Source organism: Ailuropoda melanoleuca, chromosome X (genome assembly GCF_002007445.2).
Source record: "Ailuropoda melanoleuca isolate Jingjing chromosome X, ASM200744v2, whole genome shotgun sequence".
In the NCBI taxonomy this organism is placed as follows: domain Eukaryota; kingdom Metazoa; phylum Chordata; class Mammalia; order Carnivora; family Ursidae; genus Ailuropoda; species Ailuropoda melanoleuca.
This window is the reverse complement of record NC_048238.1, coordinates 35240958-35253555: the sequence shown is the minus strand read 5'-3', so window position 1 is coordinate 35253555 and position 12598 is coordinate 35240958. Positions and strand designations below refer to the sequence as shown.

General features: G+C 43.5%; 1 protein-coding gene across 1 annotated transcript in view; it reads right to left on the bottom strand.

Moving 5' to 3' along the window:
- USP9X (ubiquitin specific peptidase 9 X-linked) overlaps positions 1 to 6836 on the bottom strand; it is a 163935-nt gene extending 157099 nt beyond the window's left edge. The window contains exon 1 of the mRNA XM_019804660.2: positions 6655 to 6836. The gene's annotated coding sequence lies outside the window, so the exon portion shown is untranslated. The remainder of the gene's footprint in view (positions 1 to 6654) is intronic.
- Between the last annotated feature and the right edge of the window lie 5762 nt (positions 6837 to 12598).

Here is a 12598-nt window from a genome sequence, read left to right as displayed (position 1 = left end):
AGCGGGTGGGGCGGGGGGGGGGGACTGAAATTTCCAACCTTCTAACCATAAGGTTGGTTCCCAAGGCAAACCAGCCCCTTCCTTAGGTACAGTCCAAGTCACTCATGAACATAACAAAAGATACCTTTAGGCTCTTGACCCTGAGGAAATTCCGAAGGTTTCAGGAGTTCGGTGCCAGAAACGGAACCAAAACCCAATATATTGCTTATTATAAACCACAATATCACAGTCCACCCTGGTCTTCGAACACAGACCCCTAATAGCAAAACAATCATAAAAGTGAAAAAAAACAAAACAAAACACCTCATTCAGTCATTAATAGCTATCCAGTCCAGCATCATATGGAAGAGGAGCAGTCCTCCTCCCGGGAGGTTGGCCACTCTGGTTTGCAGGGTTCCATTCGATCCTGTCAGGTTCCAAAAACAAGAGCGGTCCCAGCAGCATATGGCTTCACCCTCTCAGGCATCTGGTATACTCAAACTAAGAAGTTATAGCATCTCCTGCTCTGAGCCTCTTTGGAGATGTCAATGTAATACTGGATTTCCCCCCTTATATAACCCACGTACTCAGCCCCTTACCCCTCAGTTACTATTCTTCTTTCCCTCCATTTATATCCAAACCTTCCCACCTCTGGAAGGAACATTAGGTTTGGCCACTGTGCTGGTGGTAGATTGCAGGCAAAAAAACTAGTCGAGCAAGTCCCTCCCCCTCAGTCCAGTTCTAGTCAGATAAGGTAAGGTTACCCACGTGCAGACTAGTGGGCTATCTTTACCACCAGGCAATACAGCTGAATTCACTGTTAGCCCCAATTTCGCCAGAAGGGGTGCAGGCCCATCCTGCCCCATCAGGCCCTTAGGAATTCTGACACAAAGGTTAAAAACACACAGTTGTGCGGAATCCAGCCCTTGTAGTCCTGGGTCCTGTGACCACTGCATCAAGTAGAGGGGGAAAAAAAAAAAAAGTTGAGGCAATGTGGAGAAGAAAGAATACTAGCACCTTCCACACCCCCTCTTCACCCCGATCCACCAGAAAAACAGAGGAATCTATCCATTGGGGACACTTGTGTCGTCCCCTCATGTTCAAAGCTTCACACTCGTGAAGGCCTGTAAGCCAGCTCCCTTCATGTGTTTCTCTCCCACTTGCCGGCCCTGACCCCCCCCCCCACTGGTAGACAACCACTGTTTAATAGCCCCATCCATTCTCTGTCAAACTAGTCCTCTAAGGAGGATATCCCTGTCCAGTGCTGGACATTATCAGCTCTAAAGCGGATTCCTCGGTCTGAAGAAACAGCTGTCCAAAGCAGCACCGGATCCTTAGCTCTGGTTTTTTCCCAGCACTGTAGCTTCTGCCCCTCCCACCGGCTAAGCAAAGCTACTCTAGAGTCGGTGACTCCTGCTGTCAGGACCCATTTGTAGCCCCCAGGGGCTGCCAGCATTGGTCTCACTTGCCAGCCATGTTCAGGCCCTTCCCACCAGGGAATCTGCCGCACAGCCATCTGCAGTCTCCGTCTCCTTTGCTAACAAACAATTCTTACTCACATTTTGTGCCTCCGAAGGTGCCAGATGAACAGGTCTGGAACTAGCCCATCTCTGCCTTGCTGCAGACCCCTCAGTGTCCACTCCTCTCATGGACCCAGGCGGCCACCTCAAGGGAGCACAGGGGGAGATCTGCTGGTTTGTTCCAACCACCTTCCAAACCTGGAAGGGAGTTCTGATGGGCACTGAGATGTCCCTACCTTAATGCACTCCTCAAATTTCCATAGGGCTACGCCCTGAGTGGGCATCCCTTTAATAGGTCACGTTTCTACCGCCCTCCTGCTGACCAGAAGCCCAGGCTACTGGCCACTGCCCATTAGTCGGTAAAAGTCAAACATACAGGCTTTTTATCACGGTTCAATTCTTCCATCACTGCTAGCAAAACAGCATGCAATTCAGACCACTGAGCTGATGGGTTTTTACCTTTTTCAATCAGAATGGAGGCCTTCCAAGCAAGATGTTGTCCATTCTACCCACCACCACCACCACCCCCCCGCTGTGGAACTTCTGTCCACAAATCAAGCAGCTCTTTGTCCATCAGTCAAGAGCTGTTTATAGGGCACTGACTAAGTGATAAGTGACGAGAGAATCCAGCAGGCTCCTCACACCGTTCCAGCATCAGTCCTAGGGGAAAAGGGGGTCCCTGCTCCTGAGGAAGCTCCTCCTCGCATTCCTCAGGCACTTCCATCCCCGTTAAGGTGTTCCTCCAACATCATCCTAGACATCATGGGTATTTCAGGTTTCAAGATCAGGCTACATCCTTCAGCTTCAATTAATATCCCCCAGCAAGGTAGTAAATGCCCTTCAAAATTCTCTTCCCCAAAGTCCCAGTAGTGGTCACTGGGAGGCGCTCACAAGCTCTTGCCATAAGCCCCAGTCTACACTCTACAAAGCGCTATTGCCGAGAATTGGTCTCTACCAGCATTCCAGCTTCCACCCTCCACTGCCCGGGCTCAGGCGTCTTACTGGACGTCCCTTTAGCACGTCCACTTAGTATTTATTGCTTGAAGGGCAGGTGCACATGCCTTCCGTTACAATACTAGGTAAGGGAAGTATTCCCATCAGATACAATGTCCATCCCTTATCAATCCCTAATATTTTGCCTTTTAACCATCAGGTGAAAGAAACCCAACCCCTTCCCATAAAGTAGACTCAAACATACAAATTCTCCTACAAACTTTGACCACGATTCCATCAACTCACGTTCGTAGCTGTAACCTCCGTTAGGACTTCATCAACAGTTATATAGGGTAAGGGAAGTGTTCCTCAGCCACTTTTAATATCCATCCCCATTAAAGTTAACATGATTCCTTTAGCGAGTATCAGCTTCAACATTCCAACTTTCATAATCCTATCAATCCTATGTTTTTACATTCTTTCAATCTAACTGGCAGGAGTCAGGTCTTCGCCAATGGGTTTTGGTACCATAATTCATAGAACTCCCGTATGAAGGAGTCCGGGGAAACTTCTCTTCTCTGACCAGTTTACCTACTCTTGCGCTATAAAGGTTTTGGGTCCCCAGTGAGGGGGTCAAGCCAAGGGACCCTGGCCCTTTTGTCAATCTTTATCTTGATTAATCTGCCTAATTGCTCGCCCAAGCAGTTGCTGGTCAGGTACTTCATTGTTATTTTTGCCTTCTGGCTTGTAAAATTCCTCCAAACAGGGGTAAATAAAGCAGAATTGTTTGGGGCCCTTTAATGCTGGGGGACCAACAGGGGTCCATCTGGCCCCACCAACCATAGGTAGTGCTGTATTAAAACCTTTGTCTTAACCCCCTCAATGTCTGTTCTATTCATCCTATTTCTTTTTTTAAAAAGTTATGCAATTTATATATGCTAAGCAAACAAACAAAAAAAAACAGTTCACCCATTTTTTACTAACCATCTAAAAATTTCCACCCGGCTGTTCTGTTTCCTCTTTGTTTCGCTCCTATCAATATTCACTTTATTCACCCTATTTCTTAATAACTTCAAAAATTTCCACCTAGTTCCGAGGCATCCCTTGACTTTCCCCATTGGCTTGTTAATTAACCTAAGGTTTCTATTAGCATCTGTAAGACCCCTGAGAAGCTGAGACAGCATATTCGATGAGGCTCCCCGAGCTGTTTTTTGGTTTTGCAACAATGAGGTTACATGGGGCGCCCCTGTGAAAGGGACCCCCTCAACCACAGCATTTACCACGACCTCGGTAATGGACATATAGGGCGGGTTAGTATCTGTCGTCATAGGGCCAGTCCCAGACGCCTTGCCTAGGAAGCATATCAGCTGCTTCATCGGGGTGTTCCACTTGGCATTCATGAGAGTTAAGAACAGTCCCCTTTCTAAGGATTAACAAGGCTTAGGGTGGCTTTTACCCAGTCCACCAGGCTGGCTGTTCCCCGGGAATGTCTGGATCACATAACAGCCATCTGCGACTGTTCCACAGTGATCTGTGGGTCCTGCATCAACCCAGACACGCTCTCCCACCCAGCAGCATTCAGACCAAAGACACCGGCCCCAATCAGTTACTGCCCCCAAATCCGGTCAGTGAAGCTTCCTGGGCAGCTGAGGATACTGACAGACAATAATGAAAACAACTCTTTCACACTATAGCCCCCTAGTTTCAAAAGTTTCTTGGCTTTGCCCTTCCCCCACAGTGACTTTTACCTTGGGGGGCGGCTTTGAGGCTAAGGGCCAAAGCTCAGACTCACTGAAATAGGAGTTTGGACTAGCATCAAAGTCCAAATGAGCGTTGCCTTTTAGTTTAGCTATTACAGATAACAATGACCACGGGATTGAATATTTCGCCTTTTTCTCATTAGTATGCACTTTCTTATTCCAACTGCCCGGGAGTTGGGTCCATGTTTAGTAACTGAACGCAGCACAGTTGCTGCTCCGTTCCTTGGGTGACCAGATGGACACCCAGGAATCAAAAGGTTCATCCCCACCCTACCTCCCTTCATCCTTTCTCTTCTCAAACCACATGTTTCTGTGAGCCAGGGATGGTCTAGCAAATCCCAACTCACCACCAACTCTTTTGGGTTCCTGAACCCAAATTCAAAGTTGGGGGAAGGGCTTTCCACACAATACCAAGCAATTCATCAGCAGTAAGTCCAAGAATTCAACTCAATTCTGATACCACCTACCCGGAGACAGCATCAGACTGCCCAGGTTAAGAGTTCAGTCCTACAAGACCGTTCCCCTACCGCCCCCCCCGCCACCCTACATTCACTTCAGATGCCAGTCCCAAGCCCAGGCTGTTACCCGTGCTTCTGACTGACCAGCTATAGATTGGAGGTTCCGACGACCATCTCCTTGGTTTCGATTAATTTGCTAGAGCAGCTGACAGAACTCGGAGAAACATCTTACTTACTAGATCACCGGTTTATTATAAAAGGATACAACCCAGGAACAGCCAGATGGAAGAGATGCACACAAGGTATGGGGAAAGGACGAGGAGCTTCCACGCCCTCTCCCCGTCTGCCACTATGCCTGAAACTCCACGTGCTGGACTACCTGGAGGCTCTGTGAACCCCGTCCTTTGGGGTTTTATGGAGGCTTCATCACATAGTCATGATTGATTTAATCATTGGCTATTGGTGATTGATTCAACCTCCAACCCCTCTCCCCTCCTGGGAGGTCAGGGGATGGGACTGAAAGTTCCAACCCTCTATTCATACTTGGTTTCCCTAGCAACCAGCCCCCAGCCTTAGGTGCAGCCCAAATGTCACTCATTAACATAACAAAAGACACCTTTGTTGCTCTCATCACTTAGGAAATTCCAAGGGTTTTAGGAGCGCTACGCCAAAAAGCAAAGGGAGGCCAAATTTATATTTCTTATTACCAATCAGTGTCACGGCCTGTAAATTGCAACTACCTTTTGGAGGACATATTTTTAACATCTAATGCAAGTTGTAAATATGCATTCTCTCTGACCCAGCATTTCTTCTACTCTGTCTCCACTCTAGAGACACACTCCTAAACAGGTACAAAGATGCAGGGACAGGAACATTAATCACAGAACGTGGGTAAGACTGAACATAGGGCAACAGGAAAATAAACAATAGCATATGCTCCTAATAAGGAATATTAGGCAGCAGGTGAAAAGAATGAGATGGGGGGGCCCGGGTGGCTCTGACCTTAAGCGTCTGACTTCGGCTCAGGTCAGGATCTCAGGATCCTTGGATCGAGCCCTGCGTCCAGTTCCCTGCTCAGCGGGGAGTCTGCTTCTCCCTCTGCCCCTCCCCCCTCTCTCAAGTAAATAAATAAAAATCTTAAAAAGAAAGAAACGAATGAGGTGGGTCTATCCGTCATTTATCATATGGAATGACATCCAAGACAAACTGTTTAATGAATAAAGCAAACTGCAAAAAGATACTTACACTGTGCAAAAAAAAAAAAATTAACCCTACGCATAATGCCCTATGTTTTCATAAGCATATATATGTAGAAAAGCACGTGTAAACGATAACTGGTAACACTGGCTGCCTCTGGGTAGGAGGGAAAGAAGGGAATCAGAACCGGGGCTGGTGACTGAGAGGACTTCAGCTTTTTCTTCAGAACTGTCCTTCAAGGACAATTAACGCTTCCGTAATTAGAAATTAATGTTTTATAAAGGGCATCTGGCTGTATAGCAAAATTGTCGAGCCTCCCCCACCTTCTTTATCACTTTCGTGCACACTGGCGCAACTTTACTTCGCTTGAGGACTTTCTCTTGCCCCTGGAACCCGCTCAGCGACTGAAGCTGGCGTTGCTACCCCTGTGGCGGACCCGAAAAGCTGGGGAGTGAGCCCCCTGAACGCAGCCCTCAAGCACTGACGGGCGGCAGTCCGCGTACCTCTAATCAGGGACCAGTCAGGAGGTAGAAGGCGCATTAGTTATTTGAACAGACAGGATTTACTATTTAAAAAACGAAACGAAACAAACAAACAAACGTTAACTAGGCATAAAGTTAAGGAGCTAACTCCTGTGGTAAAAAGCGAACTCTAAGGTAGCGTAAGGAAAGTCAGAGCAGGAAGCCGCTACCAGCCCCGGGGCTGGGGTACAAAGGGGAGAGAAGGGACTTGTTACAACTTAGACGCTTGGAGGAAGGGCTCCGCGGAACTGGGACCCAGACCCCTGAGGAGAGGGGTGTTACTCACCTCATGCTGGCGTTGCTGATGGGGGTGGGAGGAGTCTGGTTCTGTGAATCCTGGAAAACGGCAGACCGGATTCAGCTGTAGACGACGAAAGACGCTGCTGGGGCGGCGGTGAAGAAATGTTCTGGGGGAATGCTGACAGCAGCAGGAAGCTGACAGGAGGGAACAAGGAAGAACAGAAAGGAGTTGAAGTTGCTACGTCCTCCTCCCGCCTTGCCGTCTCCCTCTATCGCCCCCTATAGGCAGAGTCTAGCAGGAAGCGGCTGGCCAAGCAGAAATGTGCATGGTCGCGTCCCATCCCCCGAATCGAAAGTAGAGTCTAGAAGGGTGAGTTTGAAGCTTAATAACTTAATCACATGAGGAAAAATAGAGAATAGTTTAATGAGTCCCAGTTCATCTGTTACTAAGCTTTTTTAAAAAAGATTTTATTTATTTATTTGACCGAGAGAGACACAGAGAGGGAACACAAACGGGAGGAGTGGCAGACGGAGAAGCAGGCTTCCCGCGGAGCAGGGCGCCCGATGAGGGGAGGCTCGATCGCAGGACCGCTGGGATCATGACCTGAGCCGAAGGCAGACGCCTAACGACTGAGCCACCCAGGCGCCCCTGTCACTCAGCCTTAAGAATTATTACTACTTTGGCTTTCTTGCTTCATTTACTTCCCTCCGTACTTCCCCCCAGCCCCCGGAGTATTCTAAAGCAAATGACATAATTTCACCCATAAATACTTAACTGTCTAATAGGATACAGACTTTAAGAATACAATACCATTATCACACCTAATAAAATTAACACTAATTCCTTACTATAACCGAATACCTAGTCTGTGTTCAAATTTTCCCTGTTGTCTCAAAAATGGCTTTTTACAGTTGATTTGTTTGAATCACGACCCCAACAATTGGGGCGCCTGGGTGGATCAGCCGTTAAGCATCTGCCTTTGGCTCAGGTTGTGATCCCAGAGTCCTGGATCACATCGAGCCCCACATCGGGCTCCCTGCTCAGCGGGAAGCCTGCTTCTCCCTCTCAAACTCCCCTTGCTTGTGTTCCCTGTCTGTCAAATAAATAAATAAAATCTTAAAAAAAAAAAAAAAGACCCAAACAATGTCCAGGTATTGTTTTTGTTAATATAGCTCTCTTAATTCTCTCTTAATCTAGAATCCTTTCTTCCCCCTTCCCCATTCCTGTATATCATTTTAATTCACCAGAGGAACATCATTTGCCCTGTAGAATGTCCCATATTCTCAGTTTGTCTGGTCGAATCCTGTGAGTATGATTTAACATGTCCTCTGTCCCTTTCATTTTCTGTAAGCGGGTAGTTACATCTGGAGCCATGGCTAGATTAAGCTTCAATTTTTTGGCAAGGATATTTCATAGAGAGCTGTGTACTTCCTATTACCCTTCATTGGAAGGCACTATGGTCATTTTTTAAAATTGAGGTAAAATTATCAATTGAGGTATACTTTACCTACAATAAAATGCACAAAAACTAAGTAAACAGCTTGAGGAATATTTACATATTATGCATCCATGCAATCACCACTCTGATCAAGATATTGAAGCATTTCCATAACCTGGGCTACTCCTTCATAAATGGTGATTTTCCTTTCAGAGCCTGAGTTCTTTTTTATGAAGAACTTTCTCATCAATTCTGAGTGCTCTGAAATACAGTCAGGCAGAATAGGTGTTTAATCTTTTTTTCCTTTGTCAATTTTATGATTAATAAGTTGGTGTCCTAGCAGCCTCCAAAAAGTGACCAATGAGGTTTGTTTTATTTATGTATTTATTTAGATTTTATTTATTTTTTGAGAGAGAGAAAGCACAATCAGGGGAGGGGGGCAGAGGGTGAGGGAGAAACAGACTCCTCACAGAGCTGGGAGCCTGACACAGGGCTCCATCCCAGGACCCCAGGATCACGACCTGAGCCAAAGGCAAGATGCTTAACCGACTGAGCCACCTAGGCACCCCAAGGTTTTATTTTTCAGTATCAGGATGAACTCGTGGAGTTCTAAAATATTTGATGTATAAATATATACACTACTTTGCAATCATGCTTCTTCATGCTTAAAGTGTTCTATCTTGGGCCAATGAGAACCCCTTAAAAAGTTGGTTCCTTAATCCTTTAATACAACCCTTGTATTCCTTAATTTCTAGTTAGGATATTCCAGGTTCATCTTTTATACTTCCAGCCTCAGGATTGAAATTAGTTCTTTCCCTAAGGAGCTCTGCGTTTGTTTGTTTTAAGTTATATTTAGGGGCGCCTGGGTGGCACAGCGGTTGAGCGTCTGCCTTCGGCTCAGGGCGTGATCCCGGCGTTGTGGGATCGAGCCCCACATCAGGCTCCTCCGCTGTGAGCCTGCTTCTTCCTCTCCCACTCCTCCTGCTTGTGTTCCCTCTCTCACTGGCTGTCTCTGTCTCTGTCAAATAAATAAATAAAATCTTTTTAAAAAAAAAAATAAAAATAAATAAATTATATTTAGTCACCATAATCTGGATGCTGGGTATTTACTGCTATTATGTTGTCATTTCTTTTAGGTCTTTTCAGTGCACCAAGCTAGGAAAGACATATTTCTTAAAAAATGAAAAATAAACTATAAATTCATACTGCTATTTCCAATCCAAATGAAAGATTAAAGGATTTTTACTTAATTTCTTTGATTCTGTATTTGTATTTCTTTTCTCTCATGTATAAAAGCTTGGTTCTTAATGACATTAACATAATGACTTATTCGCTTGATTCTACTATATAGAGGAGCGTCAGGGTAACAATATCAACGTTATTGCTGACAGTTAGACCATTGAATGCCATTTCAGATTTATTTGCAGTTCTTATTGTCCTTAGGATCTAGCTCACTAGGGATATACTGTAAAAATACTGTGTTTGCAAGTCACTTGGAATAATTATTCTCTGTGTAGTTTTGCCACCAACTTGATATGTACTTGGGTTCATTTGTTTCCATTGGTCTTCAGTTTGTAAGAATGATATTCAGGTTTTTTAAAATTATTTTAAGCAATTTTATGGTTCCAACATGTATTAGTTGCTGCCTAGCAAATTAAATCAAACTTAAAATAACAAGTATTTATTATCTCACAGTTTCTGAGTGTCAGAAATCTAGAATGGCTTAGCTGGGTGGTTCTAGTTCAGGGTCTCTCATGAAATACAGTCAAGATGTCAGCTAGGGCTGCAGTCATCTCAAGGTTTAACTGGGACTGGACATCTGCTTCCAAGATGGTTCACCCACATGACTGTTGGCAGACCTCAGATCCTCACCGTGTGGGACTGCTCAACCAGGCAACTGGCTTCCCCCAAAACAAGTGATCCAAGAGAAAGAAAGAATAAAACAGAAGCCGCATTGTCCTTTAGAGTCTAATCTTGGAAGTTACATACTATCGCTTCTGCCAAATTCTACTGGTCACACAGACCAACCCTACTATGATGTCAAGGGAACTTCACAAGGACGTAAATACCAGGAGGTAGGAATCTATGGGGGCCATCTTTTTACTCAAAAAAAATAAATAAATAAAAATAAGAATAAATAGAACAAGATATATTCAGAGAGGTCTAGCTGCCATCTTTGTGCTTTCCACAATTGCTGCCTTCTCCTTTAGGAAACCACTTTTATTAGTCCTTGCTTTATCTTTCCATTGTTTTTCTTTTGAAAAATATCAGAAAATATGTACCTATATTTATATTCCCAAAATATATTCCCTACCCTACAACTTTTCTGCACCTTGCTTTCTTTTGGTTAACACCATATTCTATAGATCACCTAAAAGCAACACACAGAGATCTTCCTCACTCCATTTAACAGATTCAGTAAACTTTATTATATAGATATACTATAGTTTAAATAACATTTTAATGGCTTCATTAATTATTAATTCTCCAATTTTTGGATGTCTAAGTTGTTTATCATTTTCATCATTATAAATAATGCTGCAACAAATATCTTTGTGTATACAGGTTTCTCTGGATGTAGGATTTTTTTTTTGAAGACTTCTTTATTTTTTATTTTTATTTTTTTTAAAGATTTTATTTATTTATTTGACAGAGATAGAGACAGCCAGCAAGAGAGGGAACACAAGCAGGGGGAGTGGGAGAGGAAGAAGCAGGCTCATAGCGGAGGAGCCTGATGTGGGGCTCGATCCCATAAAGCCAGGATCACACCCTGAGCCGAAGGCAGATGCTTAACGACTGTGCCACCCAGGCGCCCCTGAAGACTTCTTTATTTTTGAGAGAGAGAGAGAGAGAGGATGGGAGGGGCAGAGGGAGAGAGAGAGAGAGAGTCCCAAGCAGACTCCATGCTGAGCATGGAGCCTAATGCAGGGCTGGATCCCATGACCCTGAGATCATGACCTGAGCTAAAACCAAGAGTCATGCTCAACAGACTGCACCACCCAGGTGCCCCTGGCTGTAAGATTATTATCTTAAACTACTAGACTCACATATTTATGAAGTCAAAGTTATGAATAATTTTTATGCTCTGTTTATGTACTGCTAAATTGGTTCACAGAAGAGCTATACTGCATTACATTTCTACCTAGTGGGTATAGGGTTCATTTTCTCTGTATCCTTATCCGAATTGGGTAGTCTAATTCTTTTCAATCTTTGCTTTTTTGACAGATATTCTTAAGTATATTCTTGTAGTGGCCATGTATTTTCACATAATGCTTTAGTACTGAGTTAGTTTACTTTATTAGTCTGTATTTCAAAGACAACTCTTACTAATTTAGAGGCTATATCCAATATCATTTTTGACTATTTAAATTTACTTTTCTACATCTTTAACCTGAAGTGCATGTGGGCTTATAGGATATTTTTCTGAGCTAGTAAATATTTAGTACTTACATGCAAGACAAATAATGTGTGCAAAAATTATAAAGTGCAATAATGATTACACAAGTCATAAAAAATGCAGTAAAAATTATCCCAGCAATTTTTAGTACAATATATTCATATATTTAGAGACAATAAAATATTCAAGTCATTTTGTTGGATTTGTAGCACTATGGTTTTATTTTTGCTATAAAAATAGCTGTTAACCCTTTTTCACTAAGAAAATATCTACTGAAGTAAGAGATCTATTATTCATGAACTACATATTCAGTAAATGTTTTTAAAACAGCCCTGCCATGTTTCTCATTAAGATAGCTATGGCATATGTTTCTAAATTCATATGTCATCATTCTTCATTGGATTAATTAACAAAATGATTTTTTTCTCCTTTTACCTTTCTGAGTGATATTTTAAAAATATTTTTGGCATTTTTACAGAGTACAATTTATAGGTCATAAAAATATTCATGTTACAAGGTACTCTTGTGTAGCTCTTCTGCTGCTGCTGTGAATACTAATTATGAATATATATTTAGGTATTCATAACACGTAGCCATTTTCCTGAAATGTAACCAGACTCAGCGACAGAGCCCTCCAGGGGGTGGGGTGGGGGTGGGGGTCGCTAACACCAAGACCACCTGCAAATTATCACTCTCATTGTTATCAATAAACAAACTGGGTTGAAATGCCCTGAAATTCTTCCGGGCAGGCAGCGTTAAATGGAAACATCGTTAATCAGTATGTTTCATGCCTTAACCAGCAAAACAACTCAGGCCTGATGGAATTAACCCCCACAGCGCAATAGACAAACACTGATTACATCTCAATACTTTGAAAAACCCAAAGGGTCCAAAGCAGGGGTTTTGGACCACAATGAAAAATCAGCAAATACGGACAATAAAAATCAATAGAACATGCAAACTAAGACGAGGTACTTTTTAAAAATATAAAACTGACGCAAACTAATGAGAATGTTAATATCCAGTGTCAGTAAGGATAGGCCTCTTCATTCACTGCTGAGGGAAGACATAAAGTTGTAAAGGTACAATGGCCTTTTGAAAGACTTGGAGGCCTTTCAAAGGTACACCTTGGTAATCTGCATCAAGATTCTTTA